This window comes from Nylanderia fulva, unplaced genomic scaffold (assembly GCF_048542155.1).
Source record: "Nylanderia fulva isolate GAGA-0341 unplaced genomic scaffold, ASM4854215v1 Scaffold27, whole genome shotgun sequence".
Lineage (NCBI taxonomy): Eukaryota > Metazoa > Arthropoda > Insecta > Hymenoptera > Formicidae > Nylanderia > Nylanderia fulva.
In genome coordinates this window covers 142,297-165,233 of record NW_028190336.1, presented here as the reverse complement: position 1 = coordinate 165,233, position 22,937 = coordinate 142,297, and the positions used below count along the sequence as shown (strand labels likewise).

The 22,937-nt window shown below is 40.1% G+C and overlaps 1 long non-coding RNA gene across 2 annotated transcripts in view; it reads left to right on the top strand.

Annotated features, from left to right (window-relative positions):
* Positions 1 to 22,937, top strand: part of LOC114931536 (uncharacterized) — a 165,631-nt gene that overhangs the window by 130,791 nt on the left and 11,903 nt on the right. For both annotated transcript variants that reach the window (XR_014924923.1, XR_003819685.2), the window contains one exon: positions 19,682 to 19,896. This is a non-coding gene — a long non-coding RNA (uncharacterized LOC114931536). The remainder of the gene's footprint in view (positions 1 to 19,681; positions 19,897 to 22,937) is intronic.

Sequence of the window (22,937 nt, the reverse complement as noted above, 5' to 3'; positions counted from 1 at the left end):
CTACATCAGCTGGTTCCGCCGCTCGCGTCCTGCGCGATTCACCGCGATAATTACGTCCGAAACCGACTTCCCGCCCAACGCGACGTCGGACGGCGAGGATCGATCGATGCGACACCGCGTCGCAGCGCTGAGGAATAAAATCGAATCGCGCGTGCATATACGAATGCATGAAAAGGGCTATTATTTATATACGCGCGACCATTTGTGCGCCATAAGGATGACATTTTTCGATTAAATTTTATTAATACGTAAGAAGTGATGTTTCATATAGTATTGCATATAGAGATATTTAAAAAAATATTGTACACCTAGCTGTCAAAAGCTTTATTTAGTTAAAATTTTAATGGGAATTTCCATATATATATCTAGCTCATTTTTTATATATAAGATATTTCCATTAATCTCCTCATTCATATATGGAATCAGATTTTCGTTGAATAAACGTTCACAAACTTATAAATTCATAACATTCATAATTTATCACAGCTCCCAAATTTTTTCGACAAAATATTTTCCTCAAACTCGCTTCTTAGACTTATAAATAACGACGGAAATAATTTTCCCTATCCGTATTAAATATACATTTATCCCGATGATTCTTCCACACACACGTGTAATTATTTCGTATACGTAGAATAATCGCGCCGGTGCTAGAAATTCGTTACCCATTATCGCGTCCAGAAATTCTCCCGTTCAACTATATTCCATAACTCGAAGCGCACATTTCGGGACACATCCAGCATGGCCGACGTAGTCGTCGTCGCGAAACTCGATCGGGAGTGCGTAGATGTCCAGGGAGGAGCAGCGAATAGACGGCGTATCCGCGCGCGTTGCCGGAGGCGGATAGTAGAATCGTCTGGCATTGTGCTTGCAAATCAAGCAGACCGAATTTACATGAGATTTATGGCATTCCGTTTGCTCGCGCCGTAACGCTTCGCCCTCCTGCCGCCACCCCTTTCTGTTCTTCTCGATACCCTCCCCCGTGTGTAATGTACAGCGTTCGATCGTTATATACGCGTCTGTATGTGTCTAGGATCCACGCCGATCGCGTCTCCTTGCGATGGCAATCCAAGCGATAAGTCACTTGCAATCGAGAGAATAATTATATGTGTTCCGTGAAGAAATGAATGACGGATGAGAGAAATGTCCGACCATTTCCGTGCTCGCGAAAGAGTATAACAATTTATATTTATATATAGATATAGGAATATATAAATGTTTTCCATTAACAAAGTTGTTTATCCTACCGTTTCTATTATTACTTTCCTGCCCATTATAATATAAAGTTTTAAAATATCTGAAATATAGTTAAACTCCATTCTAATTATATAATTTTACTCATAATATATAAATGTTTCGGCGGAAGAGAATCGATCGGTTATGATTAAATTAGATTTTTTCCGACTAATTTTGCAATTCAACAAAAATAGTTGAAATCGCGTCAGCTGAATTCGATATTGCGAGAACGAGATAGAGAGATATTTATATTTTAACCGGATCGTTGCGTTGGCTCGAGGGATCGTTTGCCGATTTCAGCAAACGGACCCGGAGATGATCGTAAGAGGGACACGTGCAAGCATAACGTTTTTACACGCGCGAGATGCCAGGGGAACGAGAGCTGTCGCGAAACCGGTCGGACAAAGACATCGGGATAATGGGTAGGTACCACGCAAAGCGCCTACGCAAAAAGACTTGGAAATAACAGCCCCAACTCGACGATATCTGCGCGGCAGATGCAACGATCGGTGGGACCATGAAAGGGGTGGAGAAGGGAATGTTTGCGGTATATATGCACTGCTCCGTGCAAAAAGAGACGCAAGTACGTGTTTGACGATTCGCGCAAAATTCGTGCGTTTAACGCCTCTGCATCCGAAATTCGCACCGAGATTATCGGGAATGATAAATAAACAAGAAGCAATCTCGCGAGATTTTTTGTCATTTCTAATAAATTCGCGAGTAATAAAGAGAAGAGTATATTTTATATTGCAGGCAAAAAGATTACGTCTGCTGAATGTAATCAGGAATATATATATATAAGACTAAATCAATGTAGCTATCTCGGATGGAGCCCAATATTATACAAATATAAGAATTATATAATGTGCCTACAATATAAAATATTATATATTGTAAAGAGACTCACTCTTAAGTGATTTCTTCTGCTCGCCATACTCGATTATGTAGAGTCGACGTGAATGCTGCACAGATCTGAAAAACAAAAATAGTTATAATAAATACAATGTTCAGTCTTATATATATATATATATATATATGTACATGTACAGTATTATGTATCTTCTCTTAGAAATAAAATGCAAAAATGTTAAGGATCTCTGCTTGAAAGTTTTACATTCAATGCGTTCATAATTAATATCTTCTATTCATTAACAAAGAATCTTCCATATGTTCAGCATATTATTTACATCTTCTGTCTGATTTTTAAAAATTTTAGACGTGTCGTTTATTACCAACGTAACAAGCATATTTATACATTTATTCAATACATGTATTCGATGCTCGAAAAAGAATCGAATATAGAATTATGGAATAAATAAAAAAGAAAGGAATATGGATGCAGAGATTATGCAGAAATATATAAACTCTATAGCTTTGAATTTTTTACACGTGAGTTAGAAACACTCAAAGAGTTTCTAGATATTAGCAAAAAATTTAATTATAATTTCACAAGAGTTTATATATATATGATTGCGCGACAAGAGAAAGAGAAGAAGAGAAACTGCTATTTATATTCATTTTACTAATGAAAATGAATTATAACTAATACAATAAACGCATATAAACGCGCGAAATCACGGAATAAAATATTAAACAGCCAATCGCGTTTCTCTTGAATGCATCGCGGAAACGAGATTGCTAACGTATGCGCGGTATATAAAGGAAAGCAAACAAAAATTTCTGCAATAACCAGTCTCATTCAACATATCCGAATATCGATAGCAGGTCGCGTCTACTCGAGTAGATGCACCGGCAAAGTACCGCAAAATACGAGTCTCGCATCATCGCTCTCGTCTCGGAATTTCGTGAGATTGCAAGCAGCATCCGCGGGTGGTCCTTTTTAATTTCCTGTTCAGGATGCGCTTGGACGCCGCGACGTCGTGGTCGGGGACAAGCGAGTAGATAGAAAAGAGACTTACGACGGTCGGCGGAAGAGGTGGAATTCTTAAAATTCCGGATTTAACTCTCTCCTGAAGGATTAAAGCGCGACGCTTTCGAAAATGTCCAAGTGCCAAAGAATCTGCGCGACTTACAATTAGGTTTTTTCCTCTCTTTCATCTTTAAGGAAGGTACTTTCCGATATTTCGTACGAAAAGTGACTTATATACAAATACATATTTATGCCTGATACTCGCTCGTGTCTTCAGTCGCATGTATGTAACATGTATGTATACATATGTTATAAATGACAAAAAAATCCCTTTGGAAAAGCATCGAATCTCGTTGGAAACATCTCGATCGGGCGGAAGGAAATGGGAAGAGTATGCCGCGTCGGTAAGTGGATTCGTTCCGTGTACAACGCGTTTCAGACTACGTATATATGTAAAAACCATGAGTTCTCTCTCTTTCTCTCTCTTCGAAGACCTTCGTGAGACACGTTACCTTACGTAGGGACTCGAAAAGAGACTAGAAAGAACCGCGCCGAGGAAACATCTAATAAACCGAGTTCGTTTCTGACTCTGCGATGAATAACAACGTTTGTAAAACATGCAAAGAGCGAGGATACGATCTACTCATTATATATCTGTAATCAGAATGTATATACGTTTAATCAATCATGGAATTTGGCCCTTTTAGCTAAACATTTTGTGTAAATCTCCGCGTTCGCGATCCTTCATCTCGTATCGAGCGCGAAAATTGAAATGAAAGAGGTAAACGTATATTTCTATTTCGCGGATGTGCCGAATAATCGAAAAACGTAGGACAGAAATTGTCGAGTTGTCGGGAATGTAACGATATTGAATTGGAGTATCGGCGAGACGGTGGCTCCTCATAGAAAGCAATACTTGGATGACAGCTTGACAAAGCGCTACGCCAATGTGATACATCGAGAGAGAGAGAGAGAGAGAGAGAAAGGTTGATAGAGAAGCGACATAAATACAATAAAGAGATATAACAGAGAGCGAGAGTATCAAGTTGAAAAATAAATCCGCACGAACGGCAATTCTAATGCCATATATCGTGTTATAAAAATATATATATAACCTGATTTTTTTTTTCTCTTTTTTTTCATTTAATCTCAAGTAAATTCAAACTCCCAATCACACAGTCCGATAGAAAATATTTCGCTCCGGTATTTGACGAATAATTTTCGTCGTATGGAGTAAAAAAAATGCAATAAGCTAATGTGTTCTACTCAATCATTTCTAGCTTTGACGGAGGCGCAAAAGTTTTGGCAAAAATAGGACGCCTCCTCATGTTCGACGCCGTGTCAAAATATTTTGCATCGCGCATTGTCACGCGTGTTTCGAGACTCCCTTTGCACGCGGGCGTGTATGCAAATGGTATAGAGTAAGTATAACGTTAATGGAAACGAGCATTCGCATTTCTACCCTAGTAAGGCGCATCGCGGACGATAGCAATCGCATGTGCGAAAGTTCTTTCCCCCAGATCGCTCTTTGATCTCCCTGTCTTTACGCCGGTGCAATGCCTTTGTCGAGAATCGTGATAAAGTTTTCGACGCTACGTACAGAGATCAACGCGCCTCTGCTCTTCTTCACCTTTTGCTTTTACATCCGTGACGACCGTGCGGAATCGCCCGGAGATGATAAAAATTTATGGAGATGGAAGGGTAAATTGACATCCCTTATAGAAAGTTCCGTCGCTCTCTATTCGAGAGATCGTTAACTTTTGAGTAGATGGAGTGGGAGAGAGATAACGCGGTGATAAAAATAATTGACGATAAAAATATCGAGCGCAAACAGAATCGAAATATATATATATATATATATATATATACATCGACACTTGCGGTCGTCGAAAACTGAACATGTCGAGTTATGAAATAATTAGCGACGTATCATTAATCATTACGTTTTAATCTCCTTCTCTCTTGAATTTAATATCCTTTATTCGTCCGCGAATATATACGGGACTGTCATCAACGTTCCGCTCGTTAAAACCTTATTCAGGTAAATCCACGAATATTATACGAATGCTTTTATTCAATGCGTAAATTTCTTGCGACTTTCATTCGCGGCGACACGCGACATTCCTCTGCATCTAATCGGCTCTACTATATATATACCTAAATCCAGCGCGTGCCCGAGAATGTATCTACCTAACTCATCAATTTCAGGTGCCCTTCCTCCCCTCCGCGATCCAATGCAGCGTGCGCTAATTGCATTTGCTTCTGTGCCGATACTCGTGCCATCCAGTCTCCATCAGATTATTATAATTATTGTTATTACGAATATCTCTCATACATGCGTAATTTACGGCGAAATAATTTGAATTACGGAGATCCTGGTATCAATTATGTGTGCTACCGCGACGCGCGGTGGCCAGCGCGCTCATTGGAAATTGAACATTTTTAGCGCGATGCATCGTCGACGTTGTTCGTGCATTAAATTACGTACGTCGATACGCGTCGTCCACGCGTGGTGCGTGATATATCTGCGCCGGTAAAACATTTCGATTAAATGATGCGGCACTTAATCGCCGCTCTCATCTTTCATTTTCGCTTTAATGCACGTCTCTGTACATAAATATGTATAACCTGACAAAGCGTAGTTTGTATTGTATATATATATGACTTGTTTAAACACTACTTCATTTTTTAACGCCACCGATCCCTTTTTAAGTTAAAATTCAATATCGTTAACTCGTTGGATCCCTTTTTTTTAATATTAAATCCTAATTTGGTTGAATAATTTTAAAATTTTTCTTCTTCGGGTTTAAGTTGACGAGAGCACATGATATTCCTCACATTAGATATTCCGTAAAACGTGGAAAAATTTATATTACTTAAGAAAACTGTGCTTGAAAAGGATGCTTCTGCGTATACACATTTTTTTTTTCGTTGCGTTTTCGTCGCACACTAATAAAGCTCGTTTTCTTTTCGTTTATATACGCGTCTAAAACTTGAAGCGAAAATAGAACAGTGTCGCGGGCGAAAATGTACAAAGAACGCGCCGTCTTTCCGCGTCGCAATCATCCCGCAATTTGTTTGAGACGCACGGAGTCGGAATGTTTCCTTAATTGTCAGGTACGCGGGACATACTATTTCATGCGGCAACCCACCTGGGCGTGGGTTTGCGGGACCGTAAACCGTCTAGCTACTATCGTCTTTGAGACGCTTTGAACCGATCTCACGGTAAGAGTATTGAATTTGCATATTATTTGGTAGCGCGTATATATATATATATGGTGTTCTCTGCACATCGGTCCTTGTGTGCGCGAACCGAGAGACTTCCTTCCTTCCTGCCTGCCTGTCTATCGAAACGGCTTCTCGGACCGGATATCCAGGAGCCGGCAGGATATCAGAATCTACTTCTACCATAGTCTCCGTCGCTCTGTCGCGGATGCGCTTCGTCCGTAAATCTCGCACCTTCGTCCATCCTCTCGATTCGCGGCGTTTGTGCCATTAACGCGATTCCGCTATACTCCCTCGACGGCGATAGTCGTTTGTGATTTAGTGCGCTACGTTTCGAGAGAGAGAGAGAATGCGGCTAGACGAGAGAGTCCCTGGTTCGCTTACTTCATTTCGCGGGAAAAGAATAAATCTAAACTATGGCTATACCGCGAGATGTAGGGTTTCTAGGGTGTAAATTGTTGTCTCGCTCTCAAGTACCGCGAGCGATTTCTAAGCGCAGCAGCCGTGTATTCTTGACCGGCGAAAGAGGTATGTACGATGATGATGATAATGATGATGATGATGATGATGATGATGATGATGACAATAACGCAACGTGACCACTTTTGCTCGCGTAATGTATTTCCGTCGAAAGCCTCGCGATTGCACGCCGAGTTGCGGTCAGTTCAGAGAACGATGGCCTAATTACATTATTAACCCTGCGACCTCTTCTTCCGCGATGTCTCTCGCATTCTCGTTATGCACGTTCCTTCTTTTTCAATATAAATCAAAAATAAAGATAAATTACTTTCGCAGACAATTTTTTTAAAAGTTTCCAACAATTTTAATAATTACTTTATCTGTTGTTAAATTTTCTACAATTAATAATGCACAATTAATATGTCAAAGCGTACACGTATTACATATATACGTCACACACCGACGCATGCGTGAATTTACATATACGCGTACGCACTCATACGTTTATATTAAATTAAAATGTTAAAACCGCTTATAACGAAAAAAATAGAACTGTTGCTGACGTAAACAAATTATCAGATTTTCAAAATTAAAAGCTTCTGATCTTATAGAACGAGTCAAACGCATTGTAAATGACATTTAAAAATATTCAAATGAGATAAAATGTGAATTATAAAGCACGGTGCAATCAATGTGAATTTCCTATGCAAACTGATTGTTTTTGCCGTTCTTGTTAATAAATATTTTATGCGTCTCGCATATGTGTTACATTTATTCGCTTCAACAGTTTTAATATGATGTCTCAAAATGTATTCTGCATATTTTAGATACACAATTTGTCAATAGTATACTATTTTTAAATGACCTCATTATCGCAATACATGTATGTATGGATAAATCAGTTTTTCCTGCTTTATATATAATATAATAATAATTGTATCATATGTGTATATTATTTATTTCCTCTCTCGCATACTCGCATTTTATTATTCGTATTAGATTCGTATTTTCTTATAATGCACGATTATCTTTAAAGATAGAATTCTCTTTCTATTTTCTGTACGTAAACCGTGCGCATCGCTAAGAAACAGCAAGTTCTTGAAATGTTAAAACTTCCTCACATCTGTTCACATTCGGTCTCTTTGACTACTTTTAAACTATTCAGAAGGTGTTTCGACAATCGTTGTATATTGATAAAACGTGTTCTGGGCAATAGCGAAAAGTCGAAAATATATTCCAACTTTGCGTTATCTTTTTTCAGAAAGAGAGAGAGAGTGAGAGAAACGTCCTCAATTTATCCTGCATTATAAAGTTCTAAAACTCAAGAATATTCAGTTGATAATCCCTCGTAAAATCTCGACATTTTTTCTTCATTCACCGACTGTTATTCGATCGAGCTTAACACATATTACGAAAGACTTATTTCGACTTTTAAAGTCAAAGTCCCCTAAATCGGCTTTGAAGAGAGAAGAAGTCTCTCGGGCGTCCAATTATCGTTCGACGAATTCCATCGGGGAGCATAGCTCGGCGCGGCGAAATTTTTAATAAATGTCACCTGTACAAACCGCATGAATGGAGAAAACTCGAGAAATTTTCGTCCGCAGTAAACCGGTACAAAAACCGTCGAAGAAAGGTTTACCGAGCGTATACATATAGTGGATGGGGAACGCGTCGAGACAAACCGGTTTCCACGATCGCCTGTATGGATGTGTGACAGGAGTCAACGTCTTCGGAGGATGTCCTCTACCGCGTAATCTGTCGTCGTTGCACAAGCGCGTCGCGTTGCTTATTTTCGCTACAGTGAATCTTCGTGAGGAGTGGCTATGCAAAGAAAGAGCGCCCGACCCGCCTTTATGCAGAGGAGAGAGACTTCCTTAATATGTGCTCGGTCCGATGAGTTCCTCGTCGCGAGAAATAGCGGCGGGCAGAACCGCATATTGCGAATAGGCAAATAAGTGCACTAAATTTCACGGGATTAAACGGAGTAAATGAAGCAGGGAGAGAGAGAGAGAGAGAGAGAGGCCGAATAAGGAAGAAACGTATGCGATGTTCTTGGATATGGAGATAGAATCCACTTCGTTAATTTACACGCCGCATAACAATTAAAGCTGCATAACTTTGTGATATTTTCGATGCGCGCATATATATTTAATTCAACGGATCGATAAATGCGCAAGTAAAATTTTCTTTGTATTTAGGTTAAATTATAATTATAAATTAGATCGTCATGTTATAATAAGCTTACAATCAATAACAAAAAGATCCTACTACCTCTCGACACACGCGAGAATATATACCGAGTTCTCTCTTCAAGATTATTGACTTGCCTAGACGGCATTTTATTCTATTCTCGAATAAAATTCTCCGGCCAAAGGGGATTCCCGCTCCAGTTCGATCGAAATGCCGCTGCGCATTTTACCTGTCAGGCAGTTTTCAGCATCTCCGATGAAATATTGGGGCATAAACCTCTTTATGGGATCACTCAACCAAAGTGTCCTTCGAACATCTATTTTTAAAGAAGGAATTTCAATCGCGTCGTAAAACGATGAGATTGATGATGAAAAAAATACCTCAAAATCCGCGTATATATTCTGTATAAGAAGATTAGACACGAGGTATATCCGATAAAAAGTATTGCACGTGCAATATGCAACGAACAAAGAAACTTTAGAATTACGCATAATCACGTACGTCGCATCTGAGCACGTGCTCGTTCAATGGCTCGTCCGCGCGACAAGTTTCGCCATGCTTATTACGTGCGCCACAAGAACACAATTGCCTCTGGGGCTAGAAATATTGTATCGTAACGATGCGTGGCCGCAAGATTGCTCATCGGCCACGGAAAGTAGCTAACTACTGTAGGCAAAAGCGAGCGTGAACTTTTTTCCGCGCCGTCAAAGCTCGGCGTATCCGACGATCAATGGCGTAAAGGAAAGGAAAAATGAGAACGCAAAAGTCTTGGCGATGCAAAACAAATATATGTATATGTATAATATAATTATATGTATAATAAATTATGTCAATTAATTTTATAATCGTAAATTTCAATCGCGACAAATTTGAACGTTTTACGAGAAGAAAAAGAGAACCGTAATACATTATAAGAAAGAAAGAGAGAAAGGGGATGTTTTGAAGCGCACACACACACAAACGCACACTTATACACGTATAGTTACGCCACTGCCGCCAATCTTTCCGGACGGATGTTAGGAGGACGGCGAGATGTCGTACTCTTTGCGGTTCCTTCTCAGCTGGATGCAATGGGGCGTTCACGGCACGACGGCGAGTCGATTCCGTTCCGGTCGAGAAGCCGGGAAAAACGAGAATCGATTCGTAGTTACGGCGAAACATGGACGCGCTCGTCTCGCTTCGCGTCCGCGAGTCGATCGTCCAAGAATCGGTGTGGCAACCGATCCTGAAGGGTCGATCGTCGTTAGTAAGTGCTGTACGAACCCTTCGCTAGGAAAGGATTTTGACGCCGATGTAACTTTACAGACCATAACCGAGCCGCAGTTCTGGCCGCTTAATACCAATTTGTTGGATTTTTTTTTTTATCATACGCGGAGATATTCGTCATATTGCTTCAAATGTCCGCAACCTTATCTCATCTCTGATTCATTTTTCTGATAAAGTTTCATTAGCACGAGTAATTACAATATAATTGTATTATAATTGCACCGTATATATGTAGAGACGCCCAAAGAGAAATAACTCTATTGTTTCATTTTAATACCTTCCACTTTTTAATATTCTGATATCTCTTGATAAAATAATATACATTAATTTTGTAAAACGGAAAAACGCTGGCAAAAATGTTATATACGTTTGTTACAGTCACCTTAAGTAATGAACGGCTAAACAATTATTTTCGTATTTTTGTGTTTAATCCACATATTTATGCGTGACCGTTTCGGTAAACTATATTGTTGGAAGCTAAATAATTTAAGAGTTTTCATGCGTTCATATACGAAAGCGTAATTGTATGTTAATTAGGCAAAACGCAAATGAACATACAGATTGAAAATACAGACGAAAAATTTGACAGTAGCGTAAAATAAGCGGGGATACATGCATTATGTATCAAATTATATTAATTGCTAGAATAGTCGATGAAACTGCAAATGCGCCTCGACATTTGCTTTATGTCATATTAATATTCTGTTGCGAAACAGAAAATTACCTCATTTAGGACAAATTGCCTCGATATATCGTCCACAACGCCAAATTATTCGGTAGAAAAATTGTACTATGCCGATGAAAGCAAACATAATCCATTGTGTATAAAAAGTGCAGTAATGGAGTTTTTAGCGTCCGTGGCTGAGCTCTGGTTGCAGTGAATTGCATTGACTCAAAAGTTTCAAAAATACGGAGATGACATACGAACTAAAAATACGAAATATTGTATAATGCGCGAATGAGTGAAAAGACAAAGAGAGAGAGATAGAGAGAACGAGCGGAAAGAGAAGGGAAATGTTTTCATAACTTCTATTAATAGAAATTATGCATTAATAATAACGGTTGTATTATAACTTAAATAATCTAAAAGGTCGAAATACAATAGATAAATGCGTGTGCAAATTCGAAAGCGGATAGAAAGAGTTAGAGATATCCATTATTCCAAATCAAACCTTATACATACGTACATAGCTCAAAATATTTTTTATATATAAAAATATTATTTTACATGGGAAAAATATGATTATATTTTGTACAGAAAATTTTTAAAAATTATACGAGAAACGTTCGTTCTTTTTGTTGAAAAAAAAATTAAAATTAAAATTATTGTAACGTAAAATTGCAGTATTATTACTTCACTTGCATTTTTGTATCATTTCTAGTGCAGTATTTTCTTAAAACGTTATGTAATGTTATATCAAACCGTTATTAATAACCCGTGAACAGTAATATTTGTCATACGCGATGACAAATTTCATCGAGCGATTTGCAAATAAAGTCCATTAATTTCTCAATACACAATCTGCCCGAGTATAGAAATGTGTTGACGTGTGTAAATTCACGGTCGTCGGTCGCGCGACACGCGGAAATGAATTTCATTAGGTTCATTCGTGCGTTCTTATACCGGGGACACGAGAGTTTAATTCGATTTCACTTATGACAGTTATATATTTATCCACAATTAAGATCGTAATTTAACGCGCTCGTATTCTTGCGGCATAAAATTCTGATCCGAATAATCACGATATTACACCCATCCCTAAATGTTCCGGCTTGAATATTTTTCGCATTCACATAACGACGGTGTCCTCGAACAGCCGTTATATTATATTACGCATTAAATAAATTTTTATCACCCGTATATGATAATCGTACAAAAATTTATTAATCACGAGCGCGTTTACGACGATCGCTTTATATGTATATTCGCCGTCCGTTCGAGATCCACGTTATCGTCGATTTAACATATCGCGAAGAAAGAGGTAGCAGCGCGCATCTCAGGCTTAACGACTCGTTCTCGATGTTTTCGGGCCAAATAGAGCGCACGCGTCCAAATTGCTCGTACGTATCCCTCGGACGTATCCTTCGGGATTCGAGATAGAGCGAGAGCGTGACGGCGAAGAGGACCGCCGCGCCGATCGAAGATTCGGAATGCAGCCGTGCGGCACACGACGCGCTTTCGGTTCTCGCAGCACGTGGAAGGGTAACGCGCGGAATCTAATGAAGGGACGTCTAGGGAGCAGTTTAAGCAGTTTCGCCTAATCTAACTGCCGCGGTCGCTCCGTGTTAGCGAGAGGAGAGAGGAACTACGTGGCTTTTGTCGGTCGCCATTCTCTCCCATCTCGTTCTTAGACGCGATAGCGCGAACCCACGACGGTAACTCGCGGATGCAAACGAGGAAAAGAAGCGAGACGGATCCCATTTCGTGCGAGAAAGTAATCGCACAGGGGTAACGAGCGGGAATAAGATCGCAAGCGGAGAGATACAGGTACCGATTTTCGCATCTCTTACGCGCACTCTTCGCTCGTTTTTATGTATATATTTCGAAATATTTAATTGATAATATTTTGTTGATATTATCGTTTTATTAAATAGTATTTTTGTACTCTCTCACTTATTATTTATTCTGATATTTGACCAAGTTTGCAAAATTTTGATGAATTCCCGGTCGGATTCTTCCGTTAATTAATCAGTTGCCAATTTAATTCTATCGTAATAGATAAATTTGGCCTTAATTTTATTTAATTAGCATTTAATTGTTAATTTAAGTAGCATTTAAATGCTGATTTAATTACCATTTATTCGTGGTATTAATGACAAGTAAACTACATTATTTTCCTATTAGCAGACAAATTGTAAATGGCGTTATTATAGCGAGCGACACGGCACGGATTTACATCGAATTATACAGTTCATTACTAATTCATAAAGTAGTCGACGATGATGAAGGCCGGATCTACAGCCTGTCGAGCGCAGCAGAGGCGGAAACGAAGATCGCCCTCGCCACCCACCATCATCCCCTTTTCACTTCCTCTAGCTTTAGGCGACAAGGACGGTCACGAGCGCGGGACACGAGCGCAATTGACGATTCGTCTTTAACCATTCTTCGCTCTCTGACAGATCCCAGAAGTAAGCAAGAGTGGCGGCGGCGGTAACCGACATGGGTGGTAAGCCCCCCATCGAGTATTCATGCGGCTTTAATTACCGGAACAAACTTTCGACCCGATTGGAAAAGTTTCGACGATGCTGGCATACCTGATCGCCCTGCGAGAGAAGAAGATTGAGCCCGGTCGGGCTCGAAGGAAGCGGATAAGGACGAAGATACCGCCGGAGATATTAAAGGCGATCGCTGGAACGGAGAGCTTCCTCAGCTTCCGCGTTTGCATGCTGCACGCGCACGTTTATATCATGCTATTACCTCATGCCATTACCGCATCTTTGATCGTCGCGCGTCTTTTACAACGTATCGTAAAACGACGGCGGCCCAATCGAGGCAATACGGATCGTGACATTAGAATCAACTGTATCTGTCAAATGTTAGTTGTCGAGCGGATTATTTGTTTTGGCGAACGCTCGCTCTGTCGCTTTCAACGATGAAATTCGCCAAGGAGTGTGATAAAATATAAAAATTCGTTGCACATAAATCTCTTTTTTTTCTCTTTTTTATATATAACATTTTTATTTAGCAAATAGCATATCTTTATGCTGAAAGCAGAGCAAAATTGAAATAAAAAATATCTTCAGTTAAAAATAATTCTGATAATTTACATTGATAATGAGCTACGTAGTTAGAGTTGTAGATTTTAAAAAAATCAATCAAATTTTAATTGTAAATGCAAATTACATATTTCTTTTGTTCAACTTTCTTTGCACGCAGAAGTATCTGCAGTATTTACTTCTGTTCTTTTAATCTACACATATTCGCGCCGGTCAACGTGCATCGCGTGCAAGACATCGAAGTCTAAAATACCGACATCGCGTCGTTCGCGCATATCGAAGATCTTTCCACGCACTGTACGTGCGAGCATGTCATGAAACTCGACTCATGCATCTTTGAGATGTCGCAAAGTCACTTGGCGCTTAAGAGCTCGTCGCATCGATTACTCTTGGTTACTTGTTAGCTATGCTAATAACACTCCGCTACTTGCCATGCACTTTAGTTACATAAATATCCTTTAAATTTTGTTATTATCATTGTCTTTAATTCGATGCCCTTATATTGTGTAAATTATTGCATTTTCTCCCAAACATCTAATGACGCCGCGATCCATCTATCTAATAAATAATTCAAACTGTCAAACAAACTGACAAACCTGTCCCTCGACCATTTGCACCGTTACTTGTTAGCTATGCTAATAACACTCCGCTACTTGCCATGCACTTTAGTTACATAAATATCCTTAAAATTTTGTTATTATCATTGTCTTTAATTCGATGCCCTTATATTGTGTAATATATTGTATTTCCTCCCAAACAACTAATGACGCCGCGATCCATCTATCTAATAAATAATTCAAACTGTCAAACAAACTGACAAACCTGTCCCTCGACCATTTGCACCGTTATTATGTGGGGAAATATTATAATTATGGAAGACACGCAAACAATAAAAAATGTAGGCCAAGACCCTTTTATATTATACAACGAAATACTCGCCGAGAAATCGTTCTGCGTCATACAATTTTGTGTGATTGTCTTCCCTCGCGCGAGAGTTTCCGATCCACTTGCCGATCGACATATCGACGAGAAAAGTACATAGACAACGACTTCTCGATACGACATCGAACGGCCGAAATAGTCGACTTTTACGAGCACTCGTGATACCAGATTGGCGTCGCGACGTGTCGCGTTGCTCCTACAAACTCGAGCGTCGAACTCCCTACACGGTGATCGTCCATTCGATCAGAGGCGCATCGTTGACACTTTAAAATTTCGTTCCGATCGATCAATCGATACTCTTATCCGCAAGTGCAATAGTTGAAAAGCACTTTAAAAGATCCCCCTCTCAATTTGATCAGTACCTCTTAAATATATATATGTATAATCGATGAATTTATAATTTGTCTTCAAACACATGTGTAGTAATAATTATACAAGTTTTTTAATTAAAATCCACACAATGTAGGGTTTCCAAACTTTAGAATATAATACCGAAAATACTGTTATTCGCTTTCTTCTTAACGATTAATAAACAGTTGAGCTGTAATAGCGTGGAAAACGCTTTCGTAATTGAAAGGATCACGCTACATGAGGTCCCTAAATGTGTCGTTTCGAAAGTTTTAAATCCACCAGCACACCTGAGGGAAAGCGAGTGCAATATCGGAAACGTGCCTGGAACGAGTAGCTGGCGGCTTCATCGTCGTCGCCGTCATCGTCCTTACTTGTCGAAGTTACGCTAGGTTAGGCTTGGATGTTTTGTCTAAACGAAGGAAGAGTCGAACCGAGAGAGATCGGAGGAACCGAGGACGCGAGGAAGACCGAGCAACTCGGCGAGAGCACGATATTGGGATCCATTGTTCTAGAGGTTCGCGACGCCATAGAGAGGAGGAACCATTGTGCGAAGGACCGAGCGCCCTTGTTGTGCCACGTTTGCCGGCATCACGGCTTCGTTCGATTAAAAGGGTGTTAATTGATCCTTCGATCGACGCTTGGATGGCGAACGTCGCTCAACGAATTTCTCATATTGCCGGGCGCTTACGAACGACTTGCCCTGTATTTCTGCGCGGTGACATTCTTCCGGGTGAAATAAATCACCGAATCGTAATTTCGCATAATTTAATGGGTCCATCAAATTTCAGATTTTTATAGAAAGAAGCGCTCTTGAAAGAAAATTAATTAATGCTTTGTTTTTCTCACATATATCTTGCTGTTTATTACGAAATTCATAGCGTTATTTTTCACTTAGAAACTATAAAAGTAAATAATTTCTGCGTAAATAGATTTTCTTTTTCCAATATGAAAGATATAAGATGCTACCCATGTTTATGATTCCATCTGATCGAATTTGGCCGAAATATCTGTACGGGGTCATTTTTACGGCATAAGAAACGCTTTCATATATGTCGAAAACGTAGCAAGATGTGGGAGATATTCTTTCGAAAGAATATCTTGGGGATTGTTCGAGGTTCCTCGTCCAGCTGGGACGTGGCCTTCTGGAGAAACGGCCGCTGACCCGATCTTTCGCGTACCTACTACTACGGAAGGAATCGATTTCGTAACCGTGGCAGTATCCTGAAGGTATATCGCTCGATCTCGCTCGGTCCTGGTGTCGCGCGGAGCGTGAAAACGGCTTTTATGGTGTCGACAACCCGGCATAATATCACCGCAGTCCCGTCATTTCGAAAGTCCATGAATCCGACTACGAAAGTGCATGTCGTGGTCAACTAAAGGCGAAATCACACTACGTATATTTGTATCGACTCTCCGCAATTATCATTTAATTATTACATGATTGTATATTATGGAAAAAAATTTATTCGCAACAAATTGATTTCTGCCACAATATATATTTTCTAATTATATTATTTTATAATTATTTTATATAAAAAATTAACTCTAACGAAATAACGATTCGAGAAAAGTAAAGAAATGTATTTTCGTCTTGAGTCTTGTCAAGAAAAAAAATGATCCTACAGAATTATTTTTATAAATATATCCGCTCGCACGTGATTGATTCGCCTTCTATCGTCGAAAATTCGGGCAAAACGATGTGTGTAAATTCGCCTTAAGCATACTGCCATTGGAGAGAGTCCCGGAGTTAATAAGCAACCCCAAGTAGCGACCGAAATTTGTGGTTCCTAACATACGTCCCCGGCACCACAAACCCGCCCCCGCCAAATATAGCTCGCGTACGCGTATGTACGTTTATCCATACGCCACCCACTCCCATCGTGCCAAATTCCCATGCGATACGTTTATATCCGTCGTAGAAGCGGCGGCGTGCCAGATGGTTCGCCAAGGCCGCTGTATCCTCTTACGGCTCCTGAAACTTCCTCAAGTAGGTACGTCTAAGTTTGCGCGGACGGTATCCCGCTGGGCCGAGATATCATCCGTTATTAGGACGTTAATCCGAAATATGCCGGCGCGCCGACACGATTGCAAATTACCTCTAAGGCCGCGCTCAACGCGCGCTCGCCGAAGATCACGATACCATCTCTCTCTCGGATATAGGTCGAATCGCGCTGGCACGTCCGACCCGATGTCGTGCAATTAGGTACGCTAAAATTTAATGGGTTATCGATCGTGTCCCACTTTTATTCCTTCGAATTAAATCCGCGGATGGTATTCCGATACCTCTCGGCATCGCTTCTATAATCAAGGAGACAAATTCGCGCATTAATAACGCGTATTACATAAACACGGTTAACGTCACAATTATGCAAATATACAGTTGTGTACACATTCTGACGCGGGGAAACATTTCCTGGATAAATCTCTCTCTATCTCTCTCTCCCGCTTTCTCGTAAACACACTGGCGCTAGCGCGGTAATATTAAGGACACAAATCTAACAAAATGAGTCCACACGGCATACTATATCAACGTACCTATGGCGCTAAACACACCGAGAAAGCATGATACATGGTCGTGCGAATCGAGAGTCTCGGATTATCTCAGGCGGTGTTTCTATCGCTAATGTGCACGAGAGGGTAGTCTGGAGGAACCTGGAGGTTCCTGGAGACCGGACCGACGCGATAGAGCGTAATTAGGACGATCGCAACGCGTTGCGAGATGCGTGACAATGAGACGAGGAAGCTATAATCACTTGCATATACGATGGGAGACACGACACACGATACACGATCGCATCCGCTCATGATCATTCGCGGATCTACCTTTCGCATCATTTTTTTTTTTCTCTTTCATTTACGATTCGTTACCGTCGATGAACAAAATTCTTGAACAAACGAATTTAATTTTGCGACTATAATACCTCCAATGTCTCGAAATGAAATATTTGTTTGAAAAATTGTTTGTATATATACCTATAGCAATGTAATTATTTTCTCCCAGGATTTTTCAGGCGCGCGTTCCTTATCCGAGTTTTTCATCTCTGATCTAGCCGCGCGACGGCACGCCACTTAGACGAACGCGATTCACATGCTCGCATGTATATCGTCTTCTTCCACGGTAAAGTCCACGAAACGGTGGCTCGACGAGCCGTGACGGAGGCTTCCGGTCGCACGGCCTACGCACGCATCGCATCGCGCCGGGATAGACGTTCAGGAAAGATAAAGAGTAGACCGCGCGAGGAGGTCGCCCTTGACGCGAGTAGGGGAATCAACACGGGACTCACAATGAGAGGGAAACCGAAGCGGAGATCGCGCTCGCGGTCGAGCGTGACCTGCGAAATTAAATCGAGCCGGTTCGCGATGAGATTATACGGGAGGAAGAATACGAAGACACCTTCTCGATTGTCTCCTCGCGATCGTCGATCCAGATATTTTCCATTTTCTCTTCTAATGAAGTTTTAATTAAATATTATTAACAATAATAATAATAATATTAAGTGCCGACGAGAGGAGTTTTTGAAATTTCTTAATAGCGGAAAATGATGAAGAAGATATATTGATGCGAAAATCGAGTCATCAACTGAACGTAGGGGCCGCAGGTGACATTGACTCGAGCTTCTCGAGCATCTCATTTTCATATCCGGCCTTGACTGACGTACCTGACACGAGATTAACATGCGCCGTCACGGTTTCCACGCTTTGCGTAAAAAAACGTTTCGCTCTTCATGATGCAATCGTTTTTCAAGATTTGGTCTGATTTGACAATCATATCGAATCAAGATGTCTGATAAAAGAGCATGTATTTGATCAAATAGAATGGATATTGTTAAATGTCAGCAACAAATTTTTAATGATCCTTTTAAATCACGTAATATTTGAAGAAAGAATCTATTATAGATTACATCTAACGCGAGATGATAACGCGTTAATTTTCTGCTAACGTTCATCAAGGGTATCGTTAACCAAGTTCGCCTTCACGTTCAGCATCCCTATCTATTGGATAATTTATGATTTCCGTCGTCTGGGTGTCGACAATACGATGCATAATTGATGCAACTTCGATCATGACGTCGGGATGAGTTTCGAGAAATGTAATTCGATTAAGAACATAATTCGAATTCCCATTTTGCGAAGACTGAAGGAACGCGATTAATAGCGTTATCACGAATGACAAAAGAATAATCGCCTTATTCAAAATTCATGGTCCAATATTATCGGTCTATTATATATATATATATATACTTGGATGTATAATTATATAAGCTTTATTAAACATCATATGTAGATATATTTATATTGAAATTCTCGAAAAGAAAGATCGATTAAAATAGTATATTTTGAACGAAGGGATATTTTCACGAAAAATTATTTTCTATTGCTCCTGCACCTATGTCAGCTATTTAATCCGTTGCGATTTATTTTTAGGTATACGTAGAACTTCGTCGCGGCGACGCACCCCAAAACCGGAAGACGCGACTTTACGACGACTTAGGGCGACGCGAGCTTCAACGGTTTTCATGTGCATCACCGTGTCGACGATGTACGTACAACGAAAAACCAGCATCGGAGAGTGGCGGTTGGCAGGTGCCCTAACGACCATTTATCGTTTGGTCTAACCAGAAGGCCGTGACCATGATGATGTAAGAATATCTGATATACCTACACTTATTTGTGTGTATTTGTGTGTATAAGGGCGCTTTAAATTCAGACGGTACCGGACGTTACATCGCGCACACCGACATCGCGAAACAGTACATTAATATGTCGTGCATGGATTACTCCCACGCAATCCTCGGATTTTCATTTCATTTATATTTCAATACCGTTAAGCTACTTTTGTTCACAGCATTATTATGCGCGCGTATGTGGTCTGTATTTTCATAATAAAATATATCGTCGCACATATATATATAAATGTAAAGTATAGTAGAGCGAAAATTTTCCTATAATAATGTATATGGTATACGAGAATTTCAAAATCAAAATATAATATTGTGTTTAATAATAACTGAAATGTACACGTTGGTTTAATCACTTTTTTTTCCAACAAGAGATTGCATGAGAAAAAGATGGGTTTTCATGTATTGTTTTCGGTATTTAAATTGTATGAATCGCAATGTGAATCGGCATTTAAATTATATGCGCCTTGAAGCGGAGAGAGATCGCAGGTGTTGTACACATCTTGCGTGTATAAAATAACGTGTCTATATCCGAGGGTTTAAACGGACATCGCACATTTCCACCGTGACAAAACGATATACTACCCTCTTTACGCATTTCCTCGTCTCGCATGGCTGAACCATAATAAACATTGGATAACTGATCCGTCACATCAACACTGTTTGCTGTTCAAAATCCTTGCTTATCTTATACGCCGTTGACACACCTCAATCTGTCACGTGAGATCGCAAAACAAGCGGAAGGTATGTAAGAAAATGTAATAATAATCTAGATATGCATTAAATATGCATCGATGGTTCTCACTATTAAAATTATGAGAATAATATATGTAGCCTAATAATACCCGTCATTATGCAGGAATAGTACATTTTGAGTATATATTATTCTCTCACGAGATTACAGTTTCAATTCTAATAATACATATAGATACATCATATGTTGACATATATTTCGAAAAGGGAAAATTTAGCTTCCATTTCTCTATGAGCACAAATGTAAACTGATGATCTTCTAGCGTGAAATTAAACAGAAATTGATAAAACAACTGAATCGTGAATATGCTTTCTGTATATTACAATTTCTCTCGAGGTATATGAATTTTATAGCAAATTAATGATCAACTCTGCGATGATAGAGATATTACATAGAAAAAGAAAATACAAATTATTTGCAATACAGCTCCATATACATATATAATAATGATAATACTACTAGTCATTAACAATCAAATTGGAAACCATTAGATTAGATAATCGATATTGGAGAACTGCACGATACAAAGAAACAGGTCAAGCCTCCTGTCTTTGCCTCTTCGCCAAGATTTCGTGTATAGCGCTACGATACAATTTCCCAATAACGGTAACTACGTGTGTGTTACTTGGGCAACGAAATTCAGCAAGACGATTACGGTTCGCAGACCGCAACACTTCTCGAGAAATTGTTTCGAGCGACGCGGATACTTGATTTAGAGAGACTTCCGAAACACGATCCCACTCGATTCATCCCGGCCTGGGAAAGGCCGGGCGGGTGGCTACCGACAAAGCCAAATCCGATATCTGGCAACAACACCGGTATCCGTCCGCCGTACGTTCGAATGAGACACTATCAGAGTCGGTGGTGGTAAGCTACTAAAGTCGTCTTCAAGAGAGAGAGAGAGCAGCGCGCGCGGAAAAGACGTCATTTCACCCCTCGCACTCTTATCTCTTTATTCTCTCTCAGCTTGGTAATCGTCCGCGCCTTCCTTCCTCTCATTGACGCGCGATAAGAGCAAAGTAAGTCGAGAGAAGTTGGTGCTTGAGAAAAAAAATAACAAGTTTATATCGCCTCTTCATCTCTTAATTCTTTCGTTCCACCTCAGATTACTTCTCAACAACAAAAGAATATCTCGTCGTTCGCGCTCTCTATTCACTCAGAATTACTTGCGAACAATATATGCGAAAAATAAGAAGCACGTTCGCGTCGAGGAAGAAAAATAATCCCGTCATTTATCCGCGTCTTACTTTGGCGAATCATCGAGTCACCGCGCGGATTCGAATCGATCGATTCTTGACTTGACGCAAAACCGTTCGCAATTAATTTCCCTGTATTACTTAACCCGGTTCGGGTGAAAATTATAGGAATTTCCGAGGTCGCGCGCGCAAATTTAACGCCTTGATTAATTTGGATCGTTTGCGGCTTGCCGCGAGTTTAGAATAAGAGCGTTCGCACGTACGTAAGTCGTCCATGCGAAACACCTCGTGACGCCGCGTGCTCTCCGTTTCTCATCGTCAATTTACAGAAGAAACTTTGAACGTGCGCGCGAGTACGACATCGATTATCGGCGACCTGGGTGACGCGGCGGCAAAGTCGCGAGAACGGGGGTAGTTTGACAAACGGAAGTCAACCGCGGTACACGGATGGGATAAATCTTCATTCCTGTTTGCAACCGAGAGGCAGCGCAAAACCAAGACGAGAGAGCGCGCGCGCATATGACAAAACATCCTAGTGGCAAAGGGAGCATGAACACGAGCAGCGATGTTTCACCAGGGGATACTCGGAGGAAAAAAGCGGAAAGAGAGGATGAGAGGGAGAGAGAGCTGGATCGATAAATAGATAGCCAGCTCGAATTACTTGTTTCGTCTTGGGATCAAGAGACCAGGCTGGCGTATATAAGCTCATGTTCTTCCTCTTCGATCGTAAATACGGTCCACTTTGATCTGTCGGAGCTAAGCTGAGGATTTTCGTATTTGGAATCCCGATGAAAAAGAATGTCGCTCTTTCAGACTATTTAAGAATTATTTTTCTCGAGCTCTCTTTCTCATTTCAAACCTTAAATTCTTATTAAATATTTCGTAAATATTAATCATTAATTTCTTCATTTCCTTTTTAATTAAATATATAACTGTTTTTTCTAATTTCATATTTTATCATAACGCAAGACGTTGAAAATTAATAATGATATGACGTTGATTTGTTAATTTATTAACGACGCTATATATTTATTGAGATTAAATTTATCTAA